We start from the raw sequence: 18,062 nt of genomic DNA on the forward strand, positions 1-18,062 counted from the left end.
TATGGAGATACCTTAATCACTGATTATTATAAACCCACTGACTCTCACAGCTACCTGGACTATACCTCTTCCCACCCTATTTCTTGTAGAAATGTCATCCCTTTCTCTCAATTCCTCTGTCTCCACTGCATCTGCTCTCATGATGAGGCTTTTCATTCCTGAACTAAGGAGGTATCCTACTTCTTCAAAGAAAGAGGCTTCCCTTTCTTTACCATCAATGTTTCCCTCAACCGTATCTCTTCCATTTCTCGCACGTCTACCCTCACTCCATCCTGCAACCTCCCTCCAGGGATAGGTTTCCTCTTGTCCTCACCTACCACCATACCAGCCTCCACGTTCAGCACAATCCTCCGAAACTTCCACCATCTCCAACAGGATCACACCACCAATCACATCTTTCCCTCCACCACCTACCCCCCACCACGTTTTGCTTTCCGCAGGGATCGCTCCCAATGTAACTCCCTTATCCATTCGTCCCTCTCCACTGACCTCCCTCCTGGCACTTAACCTTGCAAGTAGAAGAAGTGCTGCACCTGCCCCTACACCTCCTCCCTCACTACCATTCAGGGCCCCAAACAGTCCTTCCAGGTGAGGTGACACTTCACCTGTGAGTATGTTGCGGTCATCTGCTGTATCCAGTGTTCCCGGTGTGGCCTCCTGTGTACTGGTGAGACCCGACATAGATTGGGAGACCACTTCAACAAGCACCTACCAGAAAAAAGCGGTATCTCCCAGTGGCCACCCATTTTAATTCCACTTTCCATTCCCATTCCAACACTCAGTCCATAGCTTCCTCTACTGCTGTGATGTGACAACACTTAGGTTGGAAGAGCAATAACTTATATTTTGTCTGGGTGGCCTCCAATGGCTTAAACATTGACTTCTCGAACTTCTGGTAATGCCCCCACCCCCTTCACCATTGCCCATTCTTGTATTCCTCTCCCACCTTCTCTTCTTACCTCCAAATCACCTCCCTCTGGTGCTCCTTCCCCTTCCCTCTCTTCCATGGCTTTCTGTCCCCTCCTATCAGATTCCCCCTTCTCCAGCCCTTACTTCTTTCACCAGTCAACTTCCCAGCACTTTACTTCACCCCTGCCCCCACCTTGGTTTCAGCTATCACCTTCCTCTTCTCCCTTCACCTTCTTACTCTGACTTCTCAACTTTTTCTCCAGTCCTGATGAAGAGTCTCGGCCCAAAATACCGACTGTTTACTCTTTTCCACAGATGCTGCTAGCCCTGCTGAGTTCTTCCAGTATTTTGTGTGTGTTGCTTCGCTTTCCAGCATATGTAGGTTTTCTCTTGCTCATGATTAAACAAACAGCCAGATTTGTTTCAAAACTGGATATATGTAAGTGCAACTAATGATGAAGAGGAAGATTTTGGAGGCAAATATTAGTTAGTGTCTGGAGGTATCATCTTTCAAATTTTTGTTCAATATAAATAAAAACATGATATGCTGGAAATACTCATCTGGAAACCAGCACCTGCAGAAGACCATCATACATAAAAGCTAAATTAAGCTTTTTGGCCCATCAAGTCTGCTCTGCCATACGATCATAGCAGATTTAATTAATCTTTCAATGACACAAAAAAGCTCCTGTCCTCTCTCCATAACCATTAACACCCTGACTAATTAAAAAGCCATTGACCAACACTTTAAATAAGCACAATGAGACTGTATTCACATGGTTCAATTTAATATCTGAGTGGGTATATAGTATATAATTCTTATTCTATCCAGATAAATCCATGAAACAAGAAAGCTCAAAAAATGAATGATAGTTACATCGGAATCCCAAAGCCCACTCCCCGCTTCCCACACACAAGCAGCGACAGGAGCATCAGTCCTCCCCCGCACCCCCATGTGCACGGCAGAAGCTGGTTTGAACTAATAAGGCAGGGAATAGGAACCAGTATGATAGAGCTGAAGATGAGCCAGCAGGTTTACAAGTAAATGATGAGTGTAACATGAAGGTCAGGAAGGACAGGACAATGATTGGATACAGATGCAGAAAGAGCAGTAAACACAAAATAATCTGCAGATGCTGGGGTCAAAGCAACACTCACAACACGCTGGAGGACGAAGGGTTCCGGCCCGAAACGTCGACCGATCTTTTCCACGGATGCTGCCCGATCTGCTGAGTTCCTCCAGCGTGTTGTGAATGTTGCTCAGAAAGAGCAGAGAGTTAAATTGTACCACAGAGGCAAAATTGGTGGACGAACTCAACGTGCAATTAGAGATTGGTTGGTATGACGTTGTGGGCATCATTGAGCTGTGGCTGAAAGAAGGCCATAGTTGGGAGACTAGTATCAAAGGATATACTTTGTATCAAAAGGACGGACAGGAAGGCACAGGCGCTGGTCTGTCTCTGTTGGTGAGACATGGAATTACATCTGTAAAAAGAGATGAGATAGGGTCAGTGAATGTTGAATATTTGAGAAATGCAGTTAATCAACTGCAAGGGTGAAAAATCCACTATGGGAATCATATATAGGCCTCCAAATACCTAATTCATCCACTAGGCAATAAAACAACATGTCATGTGAATTTATGGAAATTAGTGCAGTTACCAGTCAAACAGAATCACTGAACATCCCTGATTTCAGGAATTAAAAAAAAATTAAAATATTTCAGCTGCCATCTGGCAGTCTGCAGGAGGTAATCAGTGCAGGTTTCACTTGAAAGGTGTTTGGTGATGTTGTTGGTGACAGGGATTGTTTTTGTCTGGGCTTTGCCAAGCATGAGTACCTGTTTAAGATGCTGTTCAAATTGGTGTTAGTTCATTCATCACCAGCGCAGATGTGCCCAAACTGTGACAATTGATCGATTGTCCCACATTAGGCACATTGCTCACGGAATTTCAGGATGTGAGGTTAAAGCTGCTTTACCAGACAGTCACTCTGACAGCAGGTGGCACACCTTAGAGCAGCCTGTAATCCAAGCTGAGAGAACGTTGTTCACTGACACTTCCCTACTTCACACGTCAGAGGGGGGCAAGCACTGTCCGAATATGAGAATACACCCAAAGGCTGCTAACTCTGAGTGAACTAGGTTCAGATGAAATCCAATCAAGGTTGATCAAAAATGGTCTTTATTCATTTTATTTTATTTGTTTGCAGATATTTTACTTAGAGAATATTTTAATGTATTTGACATGTACTTGTATATTTCTGAACTATTCAGAGGGCAGAGCCCCAGAAAAGATCGACATCACTTTAGGACAGAGATGAGGAAGAGTTTCTCTGGCCAGAGGCTGGTGAACCTGTGAACGTCTAGACAGCTACAGAGGTCAAGTCATTGAAGCACACTGCACACAATTGGCCAAGGAAGGACAATTAAAGTAGAAAGGTGGATACACCTTCTTCTGGAAGGGGAAATCAGCAGGTAAACCCAGAATCACGAAGTTAGATTTGCCATAAAGGACAGCATCATTAGTCACCTCTCTGAATTGCCAGTTAGCATCAATGAACGCCTCATGACCATGCACCTTAAGCTCACTAACAACCAAATGGCTGCAGCTGTGAGTGCTTATCCTCCAACCCTAGACTCACCAGATGGTTTTAAGGAGACTTTCTATGTTGACCCAGGCTGCATACTATCAGATATTCCCAAGGAAGATAAGCTCACTCTTCTTGGAGACTTCAATGCTAGAGTTGGTAGGAACAGCAACTCCTGGAAATGCACAATTGGGAAGGAAGGTGCTGGCAATGTCAACTCCACTGGAGTGCTCTTACTCTCCAAGTGTGCTGAACATGACCTGACCATCACCAACACCCTGTTCCGCCAGAGAAATAAGGTGAAAACTTCGTCAATGCATCCCCGTTCAAAGAGTTGGCATCTTAAAGACTATGTCATTGTTTGGAGGAGGATTTGCAGAAATGTAAAAAATACAAGAACCATGATCAGTGCTGATGATGGCTGGACAGTTGATCAGCTTATTTAGATGCAAGTGGCCATCAAAATCATGTGGCAGAGTAGAGTGCAAAAGGAGCTGAGCTGTCCCAGGTTCAACATCGAGGGCCTAAAAGACAATATCTCCAGGCTGCCCCTTTTGAAAGACTCCCAAAGTAGTATACAGAGGACAATGAAGCACACTGGACCGCACTGAAGACCCTCATCCTTGATACTTGTAAAAACATCATTGGATACAAGACCAGGAAAAACAGAGATTGGATGGAGAAATAGAAGAGCTAATCAACAACAAAAGGAAAGCTTTCTGTGCCTGGCAGAAGGACATCAGCTGCAAAGCAAAAAGAGAAGCCCACTCCAAAGCTGAGGCACCCTAACCATCGTGGCCTAAACCTCCTTCGCTCCAAAGATGGACAAAGGCTGCTAGTCATGGTCCGGTCCGTGAAGTCCGCATTCCAGTTCATGGTCTGGTTCCATCTATTCGTATTCCAGGTTTTCCTGTTTTCCCCATTTTTGTTGGGTGCTCTAATTGAGGAACATGATTCTTGTTTGGGCAGACACATAAATACCTCCAGAGACCCGGGCTTGGCTGCTGGATTGTTCCTGTCCCAATGCCCTGTCTGAATCCCTTCTCTGCCCCTTCCTTTGGGAGTGGGAGTAGGGTCAGGAGCCTCATCTTGCCTCGCCTGAAGTCTCATCTGCAACCTTTGCCTGCATCACTGTCAAGTTCAACTGTCAGAGCAAGACCGGAGCCTTGCTGTGTCAGGAAAAGAAACTGTCTGTCGTTGTTTGGAACCGTCCCTCTGAGTCCACGCCTTCGCTAGGTAGGTCTGGCTGTTTGCCGCTACCTTGTGTTGGGAGCTGTCTCTCTGTGTTCTGTGCATGAGTCTTGGCCCTAAGTTCTGCTCCCTAGGAAGGGTCCTGACTCTGTGTAGAGCTCTGGCCCCAAGTCCTGTTTCCAAGGAGGGGTCCCGGCTCTGTGTTCCATGTATCTGCATACCTGTCTTTCCTCGACCAAGGCAAGGTGTACCTGTCCCCTTTCAACCAAGTCAAGGCTTCGTGTTCTGGTCCTGTCCATGTCCCTTGTCCTGTGCTGGAGTTCCCTCGTCTTGCCCAGGGGTCTCTCGTTCTGTCCTGTAGCCTCACCTAGTTCTGTCTCTCAAGACCATGTCATGTCTTCGCCTATTTCTGGAGTCCGAGCCCAAGTCAAGACCCAGGTTCTGGGTCCTTGTCCAGTCTCTAGCTCGGAGTCTGAACCTGAGCCTCGTCATGTCCTCGCCTTGAGGAACCCGAGCCATGAAGAACCCAAGCAATGTCCAGTCCCGTAGCCACATCATGTCCTCACCTATTTCCAGGGTCCGAGCCCGAGTCAAGACCCAGGTTCTGGGTCCTTGTCCATTCTCCAGCTCGGAGTCCAAGCCCAGGTTCCTAGTTCCCAGTTCCTTGTCCTGGTCCCGCTTGCCTAGCCAATGTCCTAGCCCAAGTCTGTGTTGTTGTCCCAGCTCTCCAGTCAAGTCCTGTTCCTAGTACTTCAGTGTCTGTGTCTTGCATTTGGTTCTGCCACCAGCGCTACCTTGTGACACTGCTAAAGGACAATGATGCCATCAATTCTCGATGGAAGGAACACTTTGAGGAGCTATTCAATCGTGACACAACTGTTGACATTGAAGTCATCAACCAGCTCCCACAACGACCCATGAGGAGGATATGAGTAAGCCTCCTAGTGTCAAAGAGGTGCAGGTGGCTTGCAAGAAATTGAGGAACAATAGGGCAACAGGATCACAGGGCCTGATGGAATTCCAGCAGAAATCCTCAAGGAAAGTGCCACAGAACTTTTAAATCATACAGTATTCATGACATGCTTGTCAAGATCTGGGATGAGGAGAAGATTCCAGATGAACTCAGTGATGCCCTGATTGTTACGCTCTTCAAAAAGAGTGACAAAGCAGACTATGGAAATTATAGAGCCATCTTCCTCCTCTCTACAACAGGAAAAGTACTTACTGAAATTTTATGTGACTAGCTTTCACCTCCGGCAGAAGATCCCCGCCTCAGTTTCAGTGTGGCTTCTGTCCAGCCAGAGGAACATCTGAAATGATTCTTACAGCACATCAGTTGCAGGAGAAAGCCCGGGAACAAAATCTCCCACTTTATATGGCCTTCATAAACCTTACAAAAGTATTTGACTCTGTAAATCATCCTGCCCTTTGGCAAGTACTGTTCATAATCAAGTACCTGGAGAAATACCTCAAGATCCTGCAGCTCTTGCACAATTACATGAGTGCAACAGTCATGAGCAACAGCAGCTCTGAAACAGCATCTTTTAAGGTTGAGACCCAGGTCAAATAGGGGTGCTTCATTGTTTCAACTCTGTGTGCTGTTTTCATTGCAACCAATCTTCACCTCTTAGGACAAGACCTCCCACAAGGAATCCAGATTCTCCATAGGACAGATGGGGAGCTCTTTTACTCTAACAAGTTCAAGACAAAGAGCAAGGTGTCAACTACTTCCATCATGGAGCTCCAGTATGATAAAATACAACACCATTGTAGCTCACTCTAAGAAGGAACTGCAATGCATCATGGATGTCTTTGCCAGAGCATGCAAACTCCTGGGACTTGATCGAAGCATCAAGAAAACCCAAGTCTTGCACCAACCTGCCCCAGGTCAAGCTCCTAAACCTCTGAGCATCCATTGACAACATCTCTCTGGAGAACACTGATCATTTCCCATATCTTGGCAGCCTTCTTTCTTCAAGAGCCAACATTGACCTTGAAATATATCAAAGAATAGGCTGTAGGAGTGGAACTTTTGCCAGGTTGAGAAAAAGGGTTTTTGAAGAATCGGTATATCAAGACTAAGCTTTTGGTGTCTAAAGCTAAATGGAGTGGAGTCATGTACAACATACAACAGGCACATAAAATCCCTAGAATCTGACCATCAAAGATGCCTCTGAAAGATTCTGAGTTAGCTGGAAGAACAGACACATTAATTCCAGCATCCTGGAGGAAGCTAACATTAATCGTGACTCAACGCGGTTGCGATGGGTTGGCTACATCATCTGTCTACCTGACTCCTATCTCCCTAAACAACTCCTGCTCAAGGATTCAAGGACAATATCAAGATCCACCTGAGGAAATGCCACATCAGCCTGAATAGATGGGAGAAATTAGCACAGGATAGGAGAAGCTGGAGGAGGATTGTCTGCAAAGGGACTGTACAACTTGAAGAATACCCCTACCATGCCTCTGAGATGAAGTGGCTTCAAAGTAAGGCGAGATTAGGAAAGGCTCAACCAGCTACATCCACCACCACTTCAATGACCACACTTGCCAACACTGCAAAAGGATTTGTGGATCACGGATCGGCCTCTTCAGTCATCTCAAGAGACGAAATCAACCACCAGGAGAAGAATCATACTTGACGACGAGTGATTGCAGATGCTGGACAAGTCATTGGGTATATTCAAAGCAGAGCTTCATGGGTTCTTGATTAGTAAGGATGTCAAAAGAGAGAAGGCAGGAGAATAGGATTGAGGAGGAAAATAAATCAGCCATACCAAATGCAGCATATTTAATGGGACAAATTGCCCAAGTCTACTCCTATGTCATTTGGTGCTACGATCAGATGTCTCAATAATACTGTTCTGTTTACCTGTCTTGGTTCCATACAGTGCCAGCAATGAGGTAATTGCGAGCACCCTCACTATTAAGTATTTTGGTAGGATTGGTGGTGGTAAGGCATTTGTCTGTTTCCCTGTGAATACATGGGTTTCCTACAGGTGCTCTGGTTTCCTCATACGTTCCAAGGACATAGAGGTCTGTAAGTTGTGAGTATGCTATGGCAGTGCCGGAGTCACGGTGATACTTGCGGGCTTCCCCCAGCATATCCTCATTCAATATTGGTCATTGATACTAATTGACACAGTTCACACTATTTTTCAAAGATCAAAAGTTCAAAGTAAATTAATTATCAAAGTACATATCTATCATCAAATACTAATCTGAGATCCATTTTCTTGTGGAGGTTCACGATAAATACAAAGGAACCAGTGAAAAGGTGGTAATGAGGGGCAAGGAAATGACGAATGAACTGAATAAGTATTTTGCATCAGTGTTCACTGTTGAAGACACTAGCAATATGGTGGGGAAGTTCCAGGTGTCGGCGGAGGTCATGAAGTGTGTGAAGTTATCATTAATGGAGAGAAGGTTTTTGAGAAACTGAATGGCCTGAAGGTAGATAAGTCATCTGTACCAGATGGTGTACACCCCAGAGTTCTGAAAGAGGTGACTGAAGAGATAATGGATGCATGAGTAATGATCTTTCAAGAATCACCAGATTCTGGAATGATTCCTGAAGACCGAAACATTGCAAATGTCATTGTAGTCTTCAAGAAGGAAGAGAGAGGCAGAAGAAAGGAAAGGTCAGTTAGTCTGACCTCAGTGGTTGGGAAGATGTTGGAGTGGATTTTTTTGGGGGTACTTGGAAGCACATGGCAAAATAGACTGTAGTCAACATGGGTTCCTCAAGGGAATGTCTTGCCTGACAAAATTGTTGAACTTCTTTGAAGCAATAACAAGCAGGATAGACAAAGGAGAATCAGTTGATGTTGTGTCGTTGTATTTTCAGAAGGCATTTGACAAGGTGCCACACAAGAGGCTTCTTAGCAAACTATGAGTCCGTGGTATAACAGGAAAGTTCCTAGCCTGGATAAAGCAGTGGTTGATCGGCAGGAGGCAAGGGTTGGGAATTAAAGGAGCCTTTTCAGTCGGCTGTCAGTGACTAGAGGTGTTCCACATGGGTCTATGTTGGGACTGATTCTTTTTATGTTATATGTCAAAGATTTGGATGATAGAATTGATGCCCTTGTTTCAGAATTTGCAGATGATTCAAAGGCAAGTGGAGGGGCAGGTAGTTTTGAGTAAATAGGGAGGCTTCAGAAGGGTAGATTCGAAGAATGGGCAGAGGATTGCTGGTGGAATACAGTATCAGGAAGTATATGTCATGCACTTTTGGCAGAAGAAATGAAAGGGTTAACTATTTTCTAAATGGGGAGAAAATACAAAAATCTGAGGCACAAGGTGATTTGGGAATCCTTGTGAAGGATTCCTCAAAGATTAATTTGCAGGTTGAGTCTGTGGTGAGGAAGGCAGATGTTATGTTAGCATTCATTTCAAGAGGACTAGAATATAAAACCAAGGATGTTATGTTGAGACTTTATAAAGCATTGGTCAGGCCTCACTTAGAATATTGTGTGTAGTTTTGGGCCACTTATCGTATAAAAGATGTGCTGAAACTGGAGAAGGTTCAAAGAAGGTTCACAAAAATTATTCCAGAATTAAATGACTTGTCATATAAAAAGCATTTGATGCCTCTGGGCTGATAATCACTGGAATTTAGAAGAAAGATGGGTGACCTAATTGAAACCTATCGATAAGCGAAAAGCCTTGATAGTGTAGATGTGGGGAGAATGTTTCCTGTGGTGGGGGAGGACACCACCTCAAAATACATGGGTGACATTTTAGAATGAAGATAACAATAAAGATTTTTTAGCCAGATAGTGATGAATCTGTGGAATTTGTTGCCACAGGCATCTGTGGAGACCAAATGTTTATGTATATTTAAGGCAGAAGCTGATAGATTCTGATTGGTCAGGGCATGAAGGGATGGAGGGGAAAGGCAGGAGATTGGAGTTGAGAGGAAGCCTGGAGCAGCCATTATGAAATGGCAGAACGGACTCAATGGGCCAAATGGCCTAATTCTGCTAGTCTTATGTTCTCAAAAACTGTACACAACAAAGACAGAGAAACAAACAATGGGCAAAAGACTACTAATTGTAAAATCACAAAACATGAAAATATTAATAATAAATAAGTAATAAGTGCTGAGTACATGAAATGAAATGTCCTTGAAATTGAGTTCATAGGTTGCAGAATCAGTTCAGTGTTGTGGTGAGTGGAGTTATCCACTGATTTAAGAGTCTGATGGTTGAGGGGTAATAACTTCTCCTGAAACTGGTGGAATGGGTTCTGAGGCTCCTGTACCTGCTTCCTAATGGTAGCAGTGAGAAGAGATCATGTTGTAGGTGGTGGGTGGTGTCCCTGACGATGGATGCTGCTTTCCTGTGTCAGTGCTCCTGGTAGATGTGCTTAATGATGGGGTGCGTTTTACCCATGATAGACTGTTCCATATGCACTATTTTTTGTAGACTTTTCTGATCAAGGGCACCGGTGTTTCCATAGCAGACAATACAAAGTGGTACAACCAGCCAGTATATTCTCCCTCACATACTAGTAGAAGTTTTAAATGGCATGCTAAACCTTCACAAACTTCTAAGAAAGTAGAGGTGCTGCTGTACCCACTTTGCAATGACAGTTATGTGCTGGATCTAGGACAGATCATTTGAAAGTATAACTCTGGAAATTTTCAAGTTGCTCACCCCATCCACCTCTGATCTCCTGAGGAGGACTTGCTCATGGATCTCCAGTTTCCTCCTCCTGTAGTCAATAATCTGCTCTTTGCTTTTGCTGACATTGAGTGGCATGTTGTTTTTGCGGCACAAGTCAGCCAAGTTTTCAATCTCTTCCTATACGATGTATATGTGACTAATAAAGCTACGTAACCAATGTTCCTGGGCCTCATGAAAACCATTAAACACATTCAAGGTGTGCACAAACACAAGGAATTCTGCAGATGCTGGAAATTCAAACAACAGACATCAAAGTTGCTGGTGAACACAGCAGTCCAGGCAGCATCTCTAGGAAGAGGTACAGCCGATGTTTCAGGCCGAGACCCTTCGTCAGGACTAACTGAAGAAAGAGCTAGTAAGAGATTTAAGAGGGGGAGGGGGAGGGGGAGATCCAAAATGATAGGAGAAGACAGGAGGGGGAGGGATGGAGCCAAGAGCTGAACAGGTGATAGGCAAAGGGGATATGAGAGGATCATGGGACAGGAGGCCCAGGGAAAATGAAGCGGGGGAAACCCAGAGGATGGGCAAGGGGTATAGTCAAAGGGACAGAGGGAGAAAAAGGAGAGAGAGAGAGAAAAAGCATATGTGTATATAAATAAATAACGGATGGGGTACGAGGGGGAGGTGGGGCATTAGCGGAAGTTAGAGAAGTCAATGTTCATGCCATCAGGTAGGAGGCTACCCAGACGGAATATAAGCTGTTGTTCCTCCAACCTGCGTGTGACTTCATCTTAAAATATCCACGGCCTCCTCTACTGTAAACATATCCACGGCCTCCTCTACTGTAAAAACATTCCCATTCTGACATGTCTATCCACGGCCTCCTCTACTGTAAATTTTAAAGAAAGGGGCTTCCTTTCCTCCACCATCAACTCTGCTCTCAAATGCATCTCCCCTATTTCACGCACATCTGCTCTCACTGCCTCCTCCCGCCACCCCGCTAGGAATAAGGTTCCCCTGGTCCTCACCTACTACCCCATCAGCCTCCGGATCCAACATATTATCCTCTGTAACTTCCGCCACCTCCAACGCGATCCCACCACTAAGCACATCTTTCCCTCCCCCCTACCCCCCCACCCCGGTTTCCGCAAGGATTGCTCCCTACGCGACTCCCTTGTCCATTCGTACCCCCCATCCCTCCCCACTGATCTCCCTCCTGGCACTTATCCTTGTAAACGGAACAAGTGCTACAAATGCCCTTACACTTTCTCCCTTACCACCATTCAGGGCCCCAGACAATCCTTCCAGGTGAGGCGACACTTCACCTGTGAGTCGGCTGGGGTGATATACTGCGTCTGGTGCTCCCAATGTGACCTTCTATATATTGGCGAGACCCGCCGCAGACTGGGAGACCGCTCTGCTGAACACCTACGCTCTGTCCGCCAGAGAAAGCAGGATCTCCCAGTGGCCACACATTTTAATTCCACATCCCATTCCCATTCTGACATGTCTATCCACGGCCTCCTGTACTGTAAAGATGAAGCCACACTCAGGTTGGAGGAACAACACCTTATATTCTGTCTGGGTAGCCTCCAACCTGATGGCATGAACATTAACTTCTCAAACTTCCGCTAATGCCCCACCTCCCCCTCGTACCCCATCCGTTATTTATTTATATACACACATTCCTTTTCTCTCTTTCCTTTTTCTCCCTCTGTCCCTCTCACTATACCCCTTGCCCATCTTCTGGGCCTTTTTCCCCCCTCCCCCTTTTCTTTCTCCCTGGGCATCCTGTCCCATGATCCTCTCATATCCCTTTTGCCAATCAACTGTCCAGCTCTTGACTCCATCCCTCCCCCTCCTGTCTTCTTCTATCATTTTGGAACTCCCCCTCTCCCTCCCACTTTCAAATCTCTTCTTTCAGATAATCCTGATGAAGGGTCTTGGCCCGAAACGTCGACTGTACCTCTTCCTAGAGATGCTGCCTGGCCTGCTGCGTTCACCAGCAACTTTTATGTGTGTTTCTTGAAACTCCAGCATCTGCAGATTTGCTCGTGTTTGTGTTTTTAAATACTGGAAGAATTCTGCAGGCCAGGCAGAATCTATGGAAAAGAATACTGTCTGTACAGTTTGCTCAGATTTCCAGTATCTGCAGATTTTTTCTTGTTTGTGATTGCCCTTTTATGGAGCTTTTGTTTACATTATCCACTGGGATGAATCAATAGAGTAAATCATTCATGAACCTTTTAGGATCAATTGCCAGAATTGGCAATTGCATATGTGGCCAATTGATCATGTGGCGAATCGATTGGGCCTCCTATGTGTCAGAGTGACTCTTTTGGGCCTGAGATCTTTAGTGTGTATGATATTGTCTCAGTGGCCCACACTATAGGTTGCCCAGTACAAACATTTAATCTTATTACTCCTTATTTGTTCTTGCTCCGTGAATACTTAACAACTAACTTTCATTGTTTTGTTTACTTAACTTTCATTACTAAGGATCTTTAATATTTAATATTGGGTGGTGGGGTGGAGATACATCGCTACCAAAAGAGATATAAGGCACTCTTTGGTTCCGCTAGCCTGCAGGTCACCCTTGGGCAAGGTGTAGCACCTGTTTAGCCCCCGATCAGGGTCACATGAAGCGATGGGAGCAGACGGTGGATGGATATATGAGCAGCTGGTGCATATCACATTCTGGTTATGCGACCACTGATGTCAGACAGACAATTTCGGAAGAGTATTGATAATGGTTGGAGTCACCTGTCTAGTAAAGACACTGCCCAGAAGAATGCAATGGCAAACCAATTCTGCACAAAAATTTGCCAAGAACAATCAGGGTCATAGAAAGACTATGATCGTCCACATCATCCAATATGACAGATAATGAATGAAGAAGTCTTTAATATGGGAAAATATTTCAAAATGAGGGAGAGAAATCAGGATTACAATAGAAGTCCCTGATATACTCAGCAGATCGGGCAGCATCTGTGTAAGAGTTACCATTTATCTGTATTTTAAGAATTGCTGAAAGGTAGGGTGAATTGCAGTCACAATGACCCATAACATATCAGTGCCTTCAAGACCTTATACAGAGCTAATAAAGAACTTGGTTGACCCACCAGTACACTACCGAGGGAGTCATTGAATGTTTAAGGTGTGAAAATAAATTCAGGCAAAGTACTAAAACTCTTATTATTCCCTTGTGGGTGGAAAGCGGTGCTGGTGATGCCTCCCTCCCAGATGCGTTGAACAACTTCTACGCTCGGTTTGAGGCGGAAAATGACATGGCGGCGAGGAAGACCACCCCTCCTCCAAATGACCAGGTGTTGTGTCTTTCCGCGGTCGATGTGAGGAGAACCCTGTGCCAGGTCAACCCACAGAAGGCTGCTGGACCAGACAATATTCCTGGCAGAGTGCTTAGAGGATGTGCAGACCAGCTAGCAGAGATTCTCACTGACATCTTCAACATCTCCCTGAGCAGTGCTGTCATTCCTACGTGCTTCAAGGCCGCCACCATCGTCCCCATGCTGAAGAAGTCTTCAGTGTCCTGCCTCAACGACTACCGTCCCGTCGCACTCACATCCATCATCATGAAGTGTTTCAAGAGGCTCATCATGAGGCGCATCAAGACCCTGCTGCCCCCCTCACTGGACCCCCCGCAGTTCGCGTACCGTCCCAACTGTTCAACAGTCAGCACCATTGCCATCACCCTCCACCTGGACAAAAAAGACACATACGTTCGAATGCTGTTCATAGACTTCATTTCAGCATTCAACACAATCATTCCTCAGAAACTGATTGGAAAGCTGAGCCTACTGGGCCTGAACACCTCCCTCTGCAACTGGATCCTAGACTTCCTGACTGGGAGACCTTAGTCAGTCCGGATTGGAAGCCGCATCTCCAACCCCATCACACCAAGCACGGGGCCCCCCAGGGCTGTGTGCTCAGCCCACTGCTGTCCACTCTGCTGACCCATGACTGTGCTGCAACACACAGCTCGAACCACATCATCAAGTTCGCCGAAGACACGACCGTGGTGGGTCTCATCGGCAAGAACGATAAGTCAGCGTACAGAGAGGAGGTGCAGCAGCTAATGGACTGGTGCAGAGCCAACAACCTGTCTCTGAATGTGAACAAAACAAAAGAGATGGTTGTTGACTTCAGGAGGACACGGAGCGACCACTCTCCGCTGAACATCGACAACTCCTCCGTAAAGATCGTTAAGAGCACTAAATTTCTTGGTGTTCACCTGGCGGAGAATCTCATCTGGTCCCTCAACACCAGCTCCATAGCAAAGAAAGCCCAGCAGTGTCTCTACTTTCTGTGAAGGCTGAGGAAAGTCCATCTCCTACCCCCCACCATCCTCACCGTATTCCACAGAGGTTGTATTGAGAGCATCCTGAGCAGCTGCATCACTGCCTGGTTCGGAAATTGCACCATCCTGGATCACAAGTCTCTGCAGTGGATAGTGAGGTCAGCTGAAAAGATCATTGGGGTCTCTCTTCCCGCCATCGCAGACATTTACACCACACGTTGCATCCGTAAAGCAAACAGCATTATGAAGGTCTCTACGCACCTCCTCATACAAACTCTTCTCCCTCCTGCCATCTGGCAAAAGGCACCAAAGTATTCGGGCTCTCACGACCAGACTATGTAACAGTTTCTTCCCCCAGGTCATCAGAATCCTTGATACACAGAGCCTGAACTGACACCAACCTACTGCCCTCTACTGTGACTATTGTCTTGTTTATTATTTATTGTAATGCCTGCACTGTTTTGTACACTTTATGCAGTCCTGGGTAGGTCTGTAGTCTAGTGTAGTTTTGTGTTGTTTTACGTAGTTCAGTGTAGTTTTTGTATTGTATCATTTAGCACCATGATCCTGAAAAACGTTGTCTCATTTTTACTGTGTACTGTACCAGCAGTTATGGTCGAAATTACAATAAAAAGTGACTTGACTTGAATTTTCCTGACAGAGCGATTCGTTAATGGATCGTATTGGATCGCGCCATTTCATATTGCTAACCGTTGACTGGGAAAGTAGATGCAGAACTCCACTATGGGTGGAAAGCTGAAGTAAAAGAGATTGCCAGGTTCTTTCTGATGAAAGTCCACCCAAGTCATGCCTTTTTCCCATTGTTACCATTAGGATCCGGGTACAGGTGCCTGAAGGCACCCACTCAATAATTCAGGAACAGCTTCTTCCCCTCTGTCAACTGACTTCTGAATGGTCATTGAACCCATGAACACTACGGTACTACTTGTCTAAAATGTAATTTGTTTTGCACTATTTATTTAATCGAACTATTTAATGTGTATATGTACTTACTGTAATGCATAGGTTTTTTTCTCTATTATCATATATTGCATTATACAGCTGCCGTAAAAATAACAAATTTCACGACATATGCCGGTAATATTAAACCTGATTCTGATTCTGATTAATTTAGTTTATCTTTCTCTCTGCAGATACTGTCTGACCAGTTGAATATTTCTAAAGTCCAGCAGATTATAATGAAACAGACTCAGTGGTTTCAATGTTTCCAAGATTTTGCTGGTGAGTGGTCTCCCTCATTCAGGTAACATAGCAACCCTTGTGACAGAATCAACCTGTTGTCTGAACTCGTATGGAAATAGTTTCCTCAAGCACAGATGATCACAAAGCACAGGAGAGAAGATTGTGTTGGGATGGGATGAAAGGCACTGGTGAAAAGGATAGGTGCTAACGATATAACCAGAGATTAAAGATCTAAGGATTAGTTTTATTTGTCAAGTGCATAGTACTGTGCAAAAGTCTTAGGCACAGATATATATCCAGGGTGACCAATATTGTACATACATCAAAACAATGAAATATACAGTGAAATGCATGATGTATGTCAAATCAGATCACTGAGATTTGTGCTGGGTAAGTATCTCCACACTTCCAGTGCCAACAATAGCATGCCCACAACTCACTAATCCTAATGTACACACCTGTGCAATGCGGAAGGAAGTCAGAGCACTCGGAGGAATCCCACATGCTCACAGGGAGAATTTACAAACTCCTTAAAGATAACGGCAGAAATCAAACTCCAATCAGTGCTTGTTGGCTGGCGATGTAAAGTGATGAAAATGGATGGATCACTGCAGCCATAACACTGGGGCATTATTAGATAATTTTCAACAAAATAAACCCTTGAATTTATTATTCATGTATTTAGAAATATAGCATGGTACAGTCCTTTCTGGTTTAAGGAGCCACTCTGTTTCAATGGCTTGAAATATCGATTATTTATCACCCGTCACCTGATTTAATGAGTTTGTCCAGCACCTTGCATGAATTACCCTTAACTCTTTATATTTCTATTTGTAATGCCTTTACATTTTGCCTGATTATAGTCTTGTGAAAATACTCATTAGAAAATTTCACCGGATTAGGATTGTCTCCCCAGCATCGAGGGCACCTTCAAAATGCAATGCTTCAAAAAAGCAGATCCTTCATTACGGACTCACATCACCCAGGACCTGCCCTCTTCTCATTGCTACCATCAGGGTGGAGGTACAGGAGCCTGAAGACCCACACTCAAAATTTCAGTAACATCTTCTTACCCTCCATCATCACATTTCTAAATGGATAATGAACCTATGTAAACCACCTCACTATTTTATTTATTTATTTTGTTGCTCTCTCTATTTGCACTAATTTATACAAATGGTAGTAAATATGCAGTGCTTTGCAAAAGTTCTCAAGCACATACTAGGGTGCCTAACACTTTTGCACAGTACATTATCATATATACAGTGTTTAGCAAATAAATAGTTTGAAAAAGAGCAAAAATCATAAGGTAGTGTTCATGGATTGGTTTATTCTCCATTTAGAAATCTGATGGCAAGAGGAAAGAAGCTGTTCCTAATATGTTGATTTTGTATCCTTAGGCTCTTATCTTGCCATCCTGATGGTCGTAATGAGAAGAGGGCATCTCCAGGGTGATGCAGGTCTAAGGTACAGGTCCAAAAGAATCTAAAACTCCACAAGACTGCCTGCTTCCACTATTTTGAGATGCAGAGCACATCAGTTCCTGGAGATCTGGAATAAAATAGCAATCCAGCGGGCATTGGTCGAGAGGAAAACATTTAATGATAGAGGGGAATTATTTAACATCAGAATTGGCCTAGCTTTACATGAAAAGGAAGTTTAAAGTTCAAAGTTTAATGTAAAATGTACTATCCGAATGCATACATATCACCACATACAACCCTGAAATTCTTTTTCTGTGGGCATACTTAGAAAATCTAACTGTAAATAGGATCAGTGAACAACAAACGGTGCAAATGTAAATATAAATAAATTGCAATAAATAACAAGCATGAAAAAATAAGAGTACTTAAATGAGAATAGTTATCCCCTTTGGTTCAAGAGCCTGATAGTTGAAGGGTAATAATTGTTCTTGAAGCTGGTGGTGCGAGCCCTGAAGCACTTGTACCTCCTACCTGATGGCAGCAGCGAGAAAAGAGCATGGCCTATGTGGTGAGAATCTTTGTTGATGGATGCTGCTTTTGTATGGCAGCGTTCCATGTAGATGTGCTTAATGGTTGGGAGGGTTTTACTTATGATGTCCTATGCCCAATCCACGACCTTTTGTAGGATTTTCCACTCAAAGGTATTGCTGTTCCCGTACCAGGCCATTGAGCAGTCAATCAACACACTTTCCACTACACTTCTAGAGAATTTTGCCAAGGTTTTGATGACATGCCAGA

General features: G+C 44.5%; 1 long non-coding RNA gene across 2 annotated transcripts in view; it reads left to right on the top strand.

Moving 5' to 3' along the window:
• LOC134353429 (uncharacterized) overlaps positions 1-17,409 on the top strand; it is a 170,778-nt gene extending 153,369 nt beyond the window's left edge. For both annotated transcript variants that reach the window (XR_010019624.1, XR_010019623.1), the window contains exons 2-3: positions 15,792-15,879; positions 17,241-17,409. This is a non-coding gene — a long non-coding RNA (uncharacterized LOC134353429). The remainder of the gene's footprint in view (positions 1-15,791; positions 15,880-17,240) is intronic.
• Positions 17,410-18,062: the final 653 nt, after the last annotated feature.

Source organism: Mobula hypostoma, chromosome 10 (assembly GCF_963921235.1).
Source record: "Mobula hypostoma chromosome 10, sMobHyp1.1, whole genome shotgun sequence".
NCBI lineage: Eukaryota > Metazoa > Chordata > Chondrichthyes > Myliobatiformes > Myliobatidae > Mobula > Mobula hypostoma.